The 15,936-nt window shown below is 35.4% G+C and overlaps 1 non-coding gene across 1 annotated transcript; it reads left to right on the forward strand.

The window, feature by feature from the left end:
* Nucleotides 1-2,999: 2,999 nt before the first annotated feature.
* On the forward strand, nucleotides 3,000-3,106 carry LOC141709338 (small nucleolar RNA R71). Its single transcript, XR_012569921.1, has one exon. It is a non-coding gene; the product is annotated as a small nucleolar RNA R71 (small nucleolar RNA).
* Nucleotides 3,107-15,936: the final 12,830 nt, after the last annotated feature.

Raw genomic sequence — 15,936 nt, forward strand, 5'->3', positions numbered from 1 at the left:
AGGCTCTGTCCAATCAGATGCCGTAATAACTGGTGTAGTTATCAAACTCTTCTTGAGAGTCTCGAATGCCGTCAAGCATTCATCATCAAATTTGAAAGGCACATCCTTCTCGAGCAAGTTGCACAACGGCTTAGTTATCTTCGAAAAGTTTTTGATGAAATGCCGATAAAAACTCGCATGACCAAGAAAACTATGGATTCCTTTCACAGAAATAGGTGGTGGGATTTTCAATGACTCCCACCTTGGCTTTGTCCACCTCAAGACCCTTGCTAGAGACCTTATGCCCAAGAATAATGCCTTCACGCACCATAAAGTGACATTTTTCCCAATTGAGCACCAAATTAGTTTCCACACACCTTTTGAGCACCGCACGAAGATTATTCAAACATTCATCATACGAATGTCCAAAGACGGAGAAGTCGTCCATGAACACCTCGACATTATTTCCAATCATATCAGAGAATATAGCCATCATACATCTCTGAAAAGTGGCCGGTGCGCCACATAAGCCAAACGAAATTCTGCGAAAAGAAAACGTGCCAAATGGATACATGAAGGTAGTCTTTTCTTGATCATCTGGTGCAATACATATCTGATTATACCCCGAATAACCATCCAGAAGATAATAATACTCATGACCGGCCAACCTGTCAAGCATCTGATCAATAAATGGAAGAGGGAAGTGATCCTTCCTTGTGGCCTTGTTCAACTTTTTGTAGTCCATACATACCCTCCATCCTGTGACTGTTCGAGTGGGGATGAGCTCATTTTTCTCATTTGCTATCACAGTAATACCTCCTTTCTTAGGTACACATTGCACGGGGCTCACCCAAGAACTGTCAGAAATAGGATAAATGATTCCTGCATCCAACCACTTCAGAATTTCTTTCTTCACTACTTCTTTCATGATAGAATTAAGTCTTCGCTGTGGCTCAACAGTCGGCTTACTACCTTTCTCTAGCAGAATTTTATGCATGCAGTATGAAGGGCTGATCCCTTTGATGTCTGATGTAGTGCATCCGATAGCCGATTTGAATTCTCTCAAGATCCTCAAGAGCTTGTCCTCCTCACTTCCTGAAAGGTCAGATGCAATAATAACAGGTAAAGTAGATGCATCAGCTAAAAAAGCATACCTCAAGTGTTCAGGCTATGGTTTAAGCTCCAAGGTAGGTGCTTTCTCAATAGATGGTTTGAGCTTTCCTTCAGCATTTTTGCGGTCAGAAGTACCATGAGATTCAAATGGCATGTCTAGCTTTCGCCTCCAAGGAGAAGTATTTAGATATTGTAGTTGCTCATTGCCATCCTCATCTTCACTGTCAAAATCCCCCACTAAGGCTTTCTCTAATGCATCAGACATTAGCATATGATCAAGTTCTGAAGTAACCGCAGAATCAATCAAATCCACCTTTAAGCACTCCTCGTCTTCTGTAGGGAATTTCATCACTTTGAATACATTGAATGTCACATCCTGATCCTGCACACGCATAGTAAGTTCACCTTTCTGCACATCTATCAAGGTACGACCTGTAGCCAAGAAAGGTCTCCCCAAGATTATGGGAATCTTCTTATCTTCCTCGAAATCCAGAATAACAAAGTCTGCAGGAAAGAAGAGCTTATCCACCTTTACTAGCACATCCTCCACTATGCCTCGTGGGTATGTAATAGAACGATCAGCCAATTGTAGAGACATGTAGGTGGGCTTTGGATCAGGCAAATTCAACTTTTTGAAGATCGACAACGACATCAGATTGATGCTTGCTCCCAAATCACACAGACACTTTTCAAAAGACAACTTGCCGATGGTGCAAAGAATGGTGAAGCTACCTAGATCTTTAAGCTTTGGAGGTAACTTTTGTTGCAGCACAACACTGCATTCTTCCGTTAGAGCAACGGTCTCAAGGTCATCCAGTTTCACCTTCCTTGAAAGAATACTCTTCATAAATTTTACATAACTAGGCATTTGCTCCAGAGCCTCAGCGAAAGGTATGTTGATGTGAAGTTTCTTGAACACCTCCAGAAACTTACCGAACTGCTTATCCATCTTTTGTTGTTGCAATCTCTTAGGGAAAGGTGGTAGAGGATAGAGCTGTTTCTCCCCTGTATTACCCTCAGGCAGAGTGTGTTCAACAGTAGTCTTCCTTGGTTCTGCCGCTTTATCCCCTTGCTTAGCTTCTTCATCACCAACTTCAACTTCTCCGTCTTTTGCTTTTTCAGCATCAACAACTTTTCCGGACCTTAAGGTAATAGCCTTGACTTGCTCTTTTGCTTCCTTCCTGCCTGGCACTTTAGTATCACTAGGAAGTGTGCCAGGTTGACGATTGAGCACTGCATTGGCTATTTGACCGATTTGATTTTCCAAGGTCTTGATAGAAACAGCCTGACTTTTGCACAACAGCTTGAGTTCCTCGAAATCAGCACTGGAAGGTGGAGCTGCACCTCCTTGTTGAGGATATGATTGCCTTTGAGCATAATGCTGTGGTTACTGGAATCCAGGTGGATTAAACGGTTTACTTACGCCTTGCTGATATGGTTGCTGAATAGCATTTTGATTATTACTTCACCTGAAATTTGGATGATTTCTGTTGTTAGGATGATAAGTAGCTGGCACAGGCTGCTGCGGTCACTGATAATTGTTCACATACTGAACATATTCATTAACAAGAGAACACTGATCCGTAGCATGATAACCTGTACAAAGCTCACAGACCATAGCTATCTGATTGACTCCATAGGTGGCTAAAGAATCGACCTTCATAGACAGCGCTTGGAACTGCGCTGCAATAGCTGTAGCTGCATCAACTTCCAGAATACCTGCTACCTTCCCAGGCATCATCCTTTGAGTTGGGTTTTGATGCTCATTTGCACCCATAGTCTCAATCATATTATAAGCCTCAGTATAGCTTTTGGCCCACAAGGCGCCTCCAGCTGCTGCATCGAGCATGGGCCGAGATTGGGCCCCCAAACCATTATAGAAACCAGTGATCACCATCCAATCAGGCATACCATGATGTGGACACTTTCTCAACATCTCCTTGTAGCGCTCCCAAGCTTCACACATGGATTCTGTAGGTTGCTGCGCAAACTGAGTAAGAGCACTCCTCATAGCCGCAGTTTTCGCCATTGGATAGAACTTTACCAGAAACTTTTGCGCAAGATCTTGTCAAGTAGTGATGGACCCAACTGGTTCAGAATGTAACCAGTCCTTAGCTTTATCCCTCAGTGAGAATGGGAAAAGCCTCAGCTTGATAGCCTCATCAGTCACACCATTATATTTGAAAGTACTACAGATCTCGACAAAATTCCTTATGTGCATGTTGGGGTCTTCAGTCGCAGCACCTCCGAAAGAAACGGAATTCTGCACCATCTGAATAGTGCCCGACTTGATTTCAAAGTTATTGGCCTCAATAGCCGGGTGCATGATGCTAGACTGAATGTCATCAATTTTAGGCCGAGAAAAGTCCATAAAAGCTGGATCTGCCGGAACTATACGATCACCCATGATTACTGGCTCTTTCTGCTCACTTCCTGAATCCGAATCTTCAAAATCTATCTTCTCCGGAATATCAAGAACTTCGTCTGTCTCCTCAGCCGTATCTAAAGTCCTCTTGCGAGTACGAGAATGTGTTTGCATAAACGCTCGCTAAAGTACCTGAAACACAACCGGAAACAATAAGTAACACGTCTTAATCAATGAGTTCTAATGACCACTGATGGTAAGTACATAAACTAAACAAATACGCCGAGTCCCCGACAGCGGTGCCAAAAACTTGTTAGGGCGGAAACACGCGCAAATAATACACGCAAGTATACGCGTTCGCAAGTAATATAGAATACTCTCTAGTTCGTTCCCACAGAGACTCAGACTAATTATGTTTAATTAGCACTCACTCACCAATGTATAATTACTTCTCAATGTTAAGACAATAACACTTAGATTTGATTAACTAATTATTAACTACAATTAACTACGAGAATTAAGCACTTAATTGACACTTGAATTAACAATATTAAAACACACATGAGATCACAACTTCATTACTACTTCCTTCAATAGTCATTGTTATTACTCTTAGCATGTAACAGTGATGATATTAATCGAACAACACGAAACTGATAAAAGCCCACTTTCATTATACTAATACCATTCTACCAAGCATCCCCAATTAAGACAGAAGTTGAATAGGCATCAATTATGTTGAGACCCTATATGTCTACAGAATTTGACAACATAACGATTTAAGCACAAGTTATTCCTATTGATTACACAGGGCAAGTAATACGGTTAGAATTACCCAATAATCATGCATACACATATATGAATCTATGCTAGCATGACAAGTTCTAAACCTCAAGATCCACCGTCGCTTCACAAGAGATTAACACCCTATCTTATATGTCCGCGACACACATAAGACGAATAAGCACAACCAATACTAGATATCATACAATCATCACACACTAAGGTATTAAACAACTAACTAAAGAATTCCATAGTAAATCCGTTACGACCCCATGATCACGATTAGCCCATGATAGAACTCATCGTCACCATGGGTTCATATGAAAACATGATAATAACACACGAGAATAATTAAAACTACTTATATTAAACCAGAGTATGTCACAAGAGTAAATAGGTTCAAAGTAAAGAAAACTAGCATCCAACGTTACAACGAAATAAAGAATCACAAGAAAATATGCTTCCTCTTCGTTGCGGTGTGCTAAAACGGTCTTCTTCCTTATCTCCTCGCTCTTCGATTAATACTACGATTCAACACTATGTGAAACGTCTCTGAAAACTACTTATATAGGAGTCTCATAAAACCCAGCTAACTCTGAAGTTGGAAGTTTAACAGAATCAGGAGTCTAAAATAATTATTTTAAATTTCCGTCCCTGAGCGGCCGCTCAGCATTCCTGAGCGGGCGCTCAGCTTCCTGAACGGTCTGCTGAGCGGGCGCTCAGACCCCTTATGGAAAATGCTCTGTTTTTGCTCTCGTTCTTTGCTGCATTCTGCTCCCATCTTCCCACTTGCAATGCCAAACACATGCCAAGGCTTATTCTTGATGAAATCTCTCCAGAAATGCAAATAATACCCTGAAATGCACAAACACTAGAAAAACGCATCAAATACACAAAATACTTGATTTCAAGACATCAATTTAAGCTATTATAAGACGTTCTAAGTGGTATACAATGCCACTTATCAATAGCCGACAGAATCGTCCCTTGTGGCTGAGGTTCAGTTACCCCAATCTGGGCTTCTCCTTGGGTGGCTGCATAAGTTGAATGAGGAGGTATCTCCGCGGCTGATGAAATCACTTGGGTTGTCCCCAATGGTGTTCCTTCCTCAAGAGCTTTAATTGTTCTCCGTGTTCTCGCCATGATTGTTGTTGTGCTTTCCCACAGACAACATCAAATGTTATGGATTAAAAACTAAGGTATATGATTGTTGTATTTATTACTAAGGAACGTGAGTTTCGAGGCTCGATTTGACTGTTCTTGTTTTTCGTGACTCGATCTACCTTAACAAGATGCCTACGTACCTTGCTGATTGCCAAGGATCAAGTCAAAAAACGTAGTTCTGATTTGTGGGGTGAGGCCCCTTATATAGATGTTGGGAGTCCTCGAATTGGACTTGGTATAAGAGACTTGGTGGTCTAGTCTCTGAATTAGAATGGACTTTGGAGTCCTACGAAGTAGGAAGCTGATTCCTTATCCAATGAGGTTCCTTGGAGGCCAATCTTCAAAGATTTATATCCCCACTAGAACTTATCTTAATAGCTGTTTTTCTCCCTTATTAATTAATTACGAAATTAATTAATATTCAGCATTTTGGGCCTTCTTTGTTCCATCAGGCCTGATCTGGTCCATCAGGCCTGATCAATGTGTTAACCTTTTTGGTCTGAATGTCATACATCTTCTAATTGGGCCTTGTAGCCCAAATCATGTGTAATTAATGCAATATCAACTTCGTAATCAGGATTTATTTTATTCCCTATTAGTTATTAAGTTTGAAATTGATAATAATATTTTCTTTGTAGATAATTTTTTATACTTGTAAGTAGTATTCTAAAAACCAGTTACTTCTATTTAGTTGTTTTCGAAGTTTAGTCTGATCTGATTTTCAAGTAATCGGGTCCAAGAATGCTTTTATAATAAAAGTCAGTCTAAATTCGGTTTGACTTCGACTACGTAAGATCAAACTCGAGAGTTTGACTTTTACTCAGGGTTAAAATTCAGTTTTTACTTTCGAGTACTCATTCCGCGTATTCTCCAACTTTCGAGTTCTCACTTTTCTAGAACAAAATCAAGTCGGTCTGATTTCCGATGTTTAAAACCTTATTTGTAAGAGAGTTAACAAATATGAATATAAAATTATTATATTTAATTTCATTTTTTAATGAAAATAATTCATTTAAATTTCATGTAGACATAAAATATTTCTTTTGAAGTTAATATGTTATTACATATTTTCTTATTTTTGGTACATATATTTTCTTAAATTAAATATGAAACAAATGCTAAAAATTTGAAAAAAGTATGATAAATAAAGTAATTCATTTTACCATATTTGTTATTATTGTTCATATCTATACTATATTATAATAACCGAAATAGGGTATAATTTGGTTCAACGGTTATTCCCTAATTTTACTTATTAAAAAAAATGTTATATATTCTCTAAACTACTAAATTGTTAAACTACTAGACTTACTTATCATATTATTAAAAAATAAATAAAAATGATATATATCCGCTAAACAACTAAAATTTTAAACTACTGGACATTAGTTGACTTGTTTTACTAAACTACAACCCCATGTTTTACTATTATTTTTAGGGAATTTACCAAAAATACCACTTTTTAGCAAAAAATTTGCAAAAATACGGACGTGGGTTGTATATGAGGTTGCAACGATTGCATATGTGGTTGCATATGAGGTTAATCTGTATTTTTGCAAATATTTTCCACAACTTGGGTATTTATGAAAAGATCCCTTATTTTTATTATAACTTTGTATTTATTATATATATTTATATAAATATTTTAAAATTATAATATGAAGAGATAAATAAATTTTTAAATAAAAACGGGAACCCGTCCATCGTACGAAATTTAAGCTAGTTTAATATAATAAGGTGTCATTAATAAACGTTAGTAAATCAGTTTGTGAATGCATTAAAGAAGCTAAGTTATCGGTGATGCACAAAAAATGAGGTAAGGATGTTATTGTAATTTCTGATTACTGCATGAAGTAAAAGTTTACTGCATTTAGCAATTATGTATTTAGTAGTACATGGGCCATTTCAAGGCCCAATACAATTATAGATTTCATAATATATATGACCCGGTAATATTTTAGCCTATTTATATTAAAAAAAAATATTAAAATATATTTGATTTTGATCCGATTTATTATTTCGATAAATCCCTGATTTTTGATAAATCGCAAATCGGTAGGTCCACCGATCTAGTACGATTTTTGATTTTTATAATACAGCTTACAGTCCGTCCGTTAATGAATGGATTAATTAATTTTCCAAAATAAAATTGACAAAAACGGGTCAGGTTCGTTTTCGATAATAAAGTTTTGGCTTTGAAAAACCAGGCCATGTTGTCGACCCCCAACTACTAAATTAAAGTCCATATACCATATATGTGCCCCTGCCCCTACGAATAAAGCAGGCAGTGGTAACTCCCAACTGCCTGTTTTTTAATGAAATGGACCAGCCTAACTCAATCACAATTATAAACAGGTATTTTTTTTTATCAAGAATTAGAATCTGAATTTTCAGTTTGACAGTGCCAAAATTTTGAATTTTGAATTTGTAAGCACAAATTTTTAGGTTTGAACACGGTTTGTGGAGAAAGATGAAAATAAAATTTTAAAATTTCATACATTTTTTGCCAAAAAAAATTCATACATTTTTAGGAATAAAGTTGTAGTAAAAAATGTAGCTGTAACTTTTTTCCCCGGAAAAAGGTTTGTTGAACAGAAATGTTGGGGAAAATAATTTTTCCGGATAAAGTTTTCTTTAAGAAAAATTTAGGGAAAAAATTGCCTAAAAAAGAACCTTGGTGGAAGAAATTACATGTGACAAAAAATTTGTCGAGAAAAAGTTTTAACTAGAAAAAAATGCCCTTAAATTTTTTGGAAAAGATTCCCAAATAGAATTTCTTCAGAAATAAATTCTAGGTAAGAAGTTGTGTCGGAAAATAAATTTCCAAAAATAATTTTCAGGTGTCTCCGGGAAAGAAATATTTAGCAAAAAATATTCAAAAATATAATTCATAATTTATGTTACATAACTGTAAGGAGATTCATGCTCTTGTGTACTACTTTCCCCACTATTTTAAAGATTCACAATTTTATGGATTAATTTCCTATTAATTTTTTAAAAGTCATGTGATTGATATGATTTTTGAAATTTGATTAATTGTTATATATTTTTATTGATCGGTATATTGTAAATAAATTTTTATATATAATAAAAAATTTCAAATAATTTTAAATAATTACAAATTTTACAATTTAATAAATATATTTTTACTTATAAATACATATTGACTTATAAATTACTATTAAAATAAGGATATAAAATTAATTATAATTAAAATATAAAATATATCCGACTTTTAATTTAATTAATCATTCCAATTAATTACCAATTATTCGATTAATCCTAAATCAGTACCGATCTCTTCCGAAGTCCGATTTTTATAATATTACTTCCCAAACACAATTTCATCAAATCCATGATTTAAATAGAATCCTTTTCTGCAAATAGGCATTAAATGTTAGTTTATAGGATTTACCGATTGAAAGGGTAATAATTTTTCTAATATCCTATTTACTCTAATAACTAAAATACGGAGTAATTCACTTCCATATTCATTTAATAATAAAAAAGGTCTATATGACGTTATGATGGTTGGGCCGGCGAAAAATAAGGACAAAATCAATAGATATACTTGGGCCTCCTGATAGATTAGTATTAAATCGCATCGCTGAGGCCGTAGCTAAATTATCAATTCATATACTGTACATCGATTATTTGTCCTTACTAATACTACTATCTCAACCCTATATTTGCAAATAATAACATATTCATTTTGTTGAAACTGAACAATATATAATAATTATAAATTTGTTTAATAAAACTTACTATAATTTTACTTGTATATTTTATACAGGCATGTAGTCAATCTAATGTATACATGTAGATTTCTGAAGTGTTAGCTTAAATGAAAGGTCATAAGAGCAAGTTCTATCACTGTCTCTTGTTTTATACCTAAATTATTATAGAATAAAAACTAAAATTTATCATTTAATGCTGTTCTATATATTATCCTAAATTAGTATAATACTATAATTTAATTTGTACTAAATATAGCATAAAAGACAGATGAAACTATAATTCACATCTCATTACAGCTTAACAAACAGTTAAAATTTAACTAGAAAAATTAATTGTCTTTAAAATAGTGAGTTATTTGGGAAGTTGAAATTTGGAATAAAATACAGAACTAACTATTAGAGTCAAAATATTATTATAACACCAAAAATAATTTTTTAATGCTAAACTATAATAATAACTACACTTACTTTTATATCATCGTTGGAGACGGGGATGAGAGGATTTGGAGTGCGGGGCTAGGACAAATCTGTTGGACCAACTTGTTATACTTATCTAAAATATAATGCTACAATCCAAAATCTGATTATATAAAAAATGTTATATGTGTTGCTCGATTTCCTTAAATGGAAGTAATATATACCAGCCACGTATAATTTGATTCAAATCTAGTTGTGGCGTTGAGTTGCAGATTCTGGAAAAGTTTAGATTACAAATTTACAACAATTTTGCACATCTGATGTGCGGATTGCAATATGTATAAAAGTTGTGTTCATGTTTTACGAATCAAGAAATAAACAATAAAGAAACTAATAGCAATACAAATGTAGATGCATAAAAATAGAAACTGAACATTCGTTCAGAAAAGAAGATAATCTAAAATGTACAGAGCTGATTATTTATATCCTATTTTAATGTTTCTTTTATTTAGGCAGGAAAAATAATTACTTCTCAAATAAGTTAAAAATAAGTTGACTATGTTAGATATATTTGAGATGTTATGTCTAATATGTTTCATATTTAGTTTTCAGATCTTAACAAACATGAAATATCAATACTTACTGGAATCAGTACTTACCGGAAGTCAGAACTTAAGGATATCAGAATTTGGTTTATCAGAAGACAAATATCAGAAGATATATATTAGAACTTAAGTACAAGAGGACTTATAGTTAAGGAAGGAAGTTGATTTACAGGAAAGAAGATCAAGATTAATACAAAAAAAGATATGAATGAAAAGAGTTAGAAGATAAGAAGAATTGTATAAGATATCTGATTGATATATTTTAGGAGACAGAATTATATTTCATATCAATTAGAAGTTATCTTGTAACTGTATACTATATAAACATCTTTACACTATATGTGTTATCATTATCGAGAAGAACATACATTGTAACCTAGCAGCTCTCGTGATATTTGTTTATCACTGAGAGAGAACAGTTCCATTGTAACAGAGTTTATTATATTGAATATATCTGTTTACTGTTACTTGTGTTCGAAATCGATTTGATTGTATTAAACACTGTATTCAACCCCCTTCTACAGTGTTGTGTGACCTAACAATTGGTATCAGAGCTTATCTGTTAACACACATACAGTAAAGATCCAAACAATCATGTCTGAAGAAGTAGAAAATCCAACCAAGCCCACCAAAACTGAAGAAACTAAAAACACTCAAATCCACAGTCGATATGAGACTATTAGGGTTCCCATACTGAGACCTTATGAGTATCCCATATGGAAAGTGAAGATGACTATGTTTCTGAAAGTTACAGATCCAGAATACCTTGACAAAATTAATGAAGGACCACATAAGCCAACCAAGCTCTCTGTTGTAGTTGCAGATCAGCCAACAAAGACCATACCAAAGGAGAAAAGTGAGTATACAGCTGAAGATATCTCATCTATTTCCAAGGATGCAAAGATAAGGCATTTGCTGCATAGTGCCATTGATAATGTCATGTCAAACAGGGTAATTCACTGCAAGACTGCAAAGGAGATATGGGATACTTTGGAGACAAGATGCCAGGGAACTGATGCAATCAAGAAGAACAGGAGGACTATACTCACTCAAGAGTATGAGCACTTTGACTCAAAAGCTGATGAGTCATTAACCGACTTATATGACAGGTTTGTCAAACTCTTGAATGATCTGTCACTGGTGGACAAGGAATATGATCTTGAAGATTCAAATCTAAAATTCCTTTTAGCTCTTCCTGAAAGTTGGGATTTGAAGTCTACTACTATAAGAGACAACTATGCTCTTGATGAAACTATTCTTGATGAAATTTATGGTATGCTCAGGACTTATGAACTTGAGATGGATCAAAGGAGCAAGAGGTATGGGAGAAAGTCAAGGACAGTTGCTCTTAAGGCCGAGGAGGAATCCCCCAAAGTGGCTGTCTCAAAGAAAGGCAAAGAAAAAGCTCTCATCATAAAGTCTGATTCAGAATCATCAAGTTCTGATGATGATGACACTGAAACTGAAAGTTTACCTGAAATAGATGCTGATGAAGAGATGATGAAATTGTGTGCTCTTATGGTGAATGGTATCAGAAAGATAGCCTACAGGAAATTCAGAAGGGGAAAAAAGTTTTCCAAGAAAGGTGGAAGTACTGATAAGAAAGAGTTCAGAAAGTATGAAGGCAAACATGCAAAGTCTGACAGAGGAGACAACTCAAATGTCAAATGCTACAATTGTGGTGAAAGAGGCCACATATCTCCTGACTGCAAGAAAGGAAAGAGTGACAAAGGCAAGACACTTGTCACAAAGAAGAAAAGCTGGACAGACTCTTCAGATTCTGAAGATGAGGTGAATTATGCTTTAATAGCAAATGCTGATGGCAGCCCTGAAACTGCTGAATTGAAGGTACCTCAAACAACTTATGCTTTTCATACTGATGATATTACTGAGTTGAGATTATATCTTAAAACCATGTTTATTAGCTACAGAGATCAAACTTAAACATGTGAAAGATTAACTTCTGAAAATCTTGCTTATAAGAAAATGAATGACTATTTAGAAAAGGAGTTAGTTGTGTTCCATCAAACTCAGAAAGAAAGAGATGATGATTTTTATGTTAGAGATGAAGTGCTAAAATTGAATCAATCTCTAAAAACTGAGTTAGAAAAAGAAAAAGAGATTATCAGGACTTGGACTAACTCTGACAGAACAACTCAGAATTTATTAAGTAGTGGAAACTGGAAAGAGGGCTTAGGTTATGGAGATGATAAAAGTGAAAAAGGAACTGAATAAATTGAGCCAATCATTGTTAAACAGACTGCTAAGCCAAAGGTAAATCCTGTTAAGTTTGTAGCTAAAACTGTAAAGTCTAATTTTGAAAAGATGAAAGAGTCTGTGATAGAAGTTAAGGAGAAGTCAACTTCTGACAAATAATAACAGGATAAACCAGTTGAAGTTAACATAGGCTTAATGACAAAGAAGCAGTTTAAGCATAAGCTGAAAGAAATAAGGAATGTCAACAAGGTAAAGGCAGCTAGGAAAAATAGGAATGAAAAGGAAGGTGTGAATAAAAGCAATAATTATATGTCTGTTCCTAATGCTCCTAGAAAGAAATGTTAAAACTGTGGAAACTCTAACCATCTTGTTTCTTTTTGCAGGAAGAATAAGAATATAAACTCTTTACCTCCTAAGTCAGGAGTTAAGAGTCAGTCTGTTAGGTTTAAGCCACAAAATCCTTGTTTTCATTGTGGTAGTTTATGGCATTCCATTTATACTTGTAAGGAATATCATAGTTTGTACTATGAATATTATCAAATAAAACCTTCTTTGAAGAAAGTTGTTATATTTCCTTCAAGTGTAAAGTCTGATGCAAAGTCTGATATAAGTTCTGATAAACAGCATGTTAGCATGAACTCTGATATTAAATCCGCTGCAAATGATAACAAAATTAAAAAGGCCAAAGGATCCAAGCAAGTCTAGGTCCTTAAAACTAACCATTAGTGGTCTTTGTGATTGCAGGGCAACAGGAAAAACATCCTAGTACCGGATAGTGGATGTTCAGGACATATCACTGGATATAAAGCCCTGCTCTCAGACTTTGTGGAGAAAGCTGTCCCAGAAGTTTCTTATGGAGATGGCAACATGGGAAAAACTCTGGGATATGGCAATATTAATCTTGGGAATGTCATCATTGAAACAGTAGCTCTTGTCTCAGGACTTAAACACAATCTGCTGAGTGTGAGTCAAATCTGTGACAGAGGTTATCATGTGGATTTCTTTGAAGAATACTGTGAAGTTGTAAGCAATTCTACAAGAAAAGTGGTTCTGAAAGGTTACAGGCATGGTAACATCTATAAAGCCAGACTTTCAACAAGTTCTGATGGTTCTGCAATCTGTCTGTTGAGTAGAGCATCAATTGACGAAAGCTGGAATTGGCACAAAAGACTCTCTCATTTAAACTTCAACAATATAAATGAGCTTGTAAAGAAAGATCTTGTGAGAGGACTGCCAAAATCAGTATTTGCTCCTGATGGCCTTTGTGATTCATGTCAAGAGGCAAAACAAAGAAAATCTTCTTTCAAGAGCAAAACTGAGTCATCAATTCTTGAGCCTTATCACCTACTGCATGTTGATCTATTTGGTCCAGTCAATATCATGTCCATTGCAAAGAAGAAATATGCTATGGTTATAGTGGATGAGTTCATAAGGTACACTTGGGTGTATTTTTTGCACAAGAAGAATGAAAATGCATCTACTCTAACTGATCATGTCAGACAGCTGGATAAGTTGGTCAAAGATTCTGTTAAAATTATAACAAGAGATAATGGCACTGAGTTCAAGAATTCAATCATGAAAGAGTTCTGCAAAGAGTATGGAATCAAACATGAATTTTCTGCACTTGGAACTCCACAACAAAATGGAGTTGTAGAAAGAAAGAAAAAGACTCTCATTGAAGCTGCACGAACTATGCTTGATGAAGCAAAGCTACCAACCTACTTTTGGGCTAAAGCTGTGCAGACTGCTTGTTTTACACAGAATGCAACACTCATAAACAAGCATGGAAAAACACCATATGAGATGGTGAAGAAAAAGAAGCCAAATCTGAAATACTTTCATGTATTTGGATGTAAGTATTTTGTTCTTAAGACTCATCCTGAACAACTATCAAAATTTGATCTAAAAGCTGATAAAAGAATTTTTGTTGGATATCCACTTTCCACAAAAGCCTTCAGAGTCTACAATTTAAGAACAAGGGTTGTCATGGAATCTATCAATGTATCTTTTGATGATAAGAAGATTACTGGACTTGAAGATTTCAATGATCACGATCAGCTAAGATTTAAAAATGAAGACTTAAATTCTGATGACTTAAACTCTGATCCTGTAAGTACTGATGTCATTGAATCTGTGGTGACAACTCCAAAGGAAAATACACCTGTCCAGGGGGAGCACGCTGGAAATCCTACCACATCTCAAGAATCTCAAGAAACATCAGAATCTGTCACTAGCTCTTCAAGTTCTGATTCATCTAGTTCTGATGAGCCAAATTCTGATAATTCTGGAAACTCTAATACTTCAAATCCTGAAGGATCCAAGTCAAATTCTGAAGTCTCAGAGAGCATAACTACAGGGGGAGCATCAGAAAATGCTGATGGAGACAACATGGATCATGGGGGAGGATCCAGTTCTAGAAGTCAACTTCAATCTGTAAGGAAGTGGACCAAATCACATACACCTGACTTAATTATTGGAGATCCTGAAGCAGGTGTCAGAACTAGAACTGCAACATCAAATGAATGTCTCTATCATTCTTTTCTATCTCAGACTGAACCAAAGAAAGTGGAAGAAGCTCTTCAAGATGATGATTGGGTGCAAGCAACGCAAAAGAAATAAAGTCTGGACCCCAGTGCCAAGACCAAAGAACAGATCAGTTGTTGGCACAAAATGGGTGTTCAGAAACAAAACTGATAGTGATGGCATAATTACAAGAAACAAAGCAAGGCTGGTTGCTAAGGGTTACTCTCAACAGGAGGGTATTGATTATGATGAAACATTTACACCAGTTGCTAGATTAGAAGCCATAAGAATCTTTTTGGCTTATGCTGCTCACAAAAAGTTTAAAGTCTTTCAAATGGATGTGAAAAGTGCTTTTCTCAATGGAGAATTGGAAGAAGAGGTCTATGTTGAACAACCTCCAGGTTTTGTAGATTCAAAATTTCCAAATCATGTCTACAGGTTTGACAAAGCACTTTATGGCCTTAAGCAAGCTCCTAGAGCATGGTATGAGATTTAGCTCAATTCCTTCTGGAAAGTGGATTTCACAGAGGTACAATTGATAAAACACTGTTCTACCTCAACCATGGAAAGGACTTACTTTTGGTACAGATATATGTTGATGATATCATATTTGGTTCTACAAATGCCAAACTCTGTGAGAGGTTTGCAAAGCTAATGCAGTCAAGATATCAAATGAGTATGATGGGAGAACTCAGCTATTTTCTGGGACTTCAGGTCAAGCAAAATGACGAAGGTACTTTTATCTGTCAATCCAAGTACACCAGAAATTTACTGAAGAAATTTGGAATGCAAGATTGTTCAACTGCATCCACTCCCATGGCCACTACAACCAAGTTAGATAAAGATACTGGTTCATCAGTAGATATTACTAACTAAAGAGGTATGATCGGCTCTTTACTCTATTTAACTGCAAGTAGACCTGATATCATGTATGCTACCTGTCTTTGTGCAAGATTTCAGGCTAATCCAAAAGAACCTCACTTAATAGCCGTGAAAAGAGTTTTCAAGTACCTTAAGGGTACAACTGATTTGG

Source organism: Apium graveolens, chromosome 2, assembly GCF_009905375.1.
Source record: "Apium graveolens cultivar Ventura chromosome 2, ASM990537v1, whole genome shotgun sequence".
Taxonomy (NCBI): Eukaryota; Viridiplantae; Streptophyta; class Magnoliopsida; order Apiales; family Apiaceae; genus Apium; species Apium graveolens.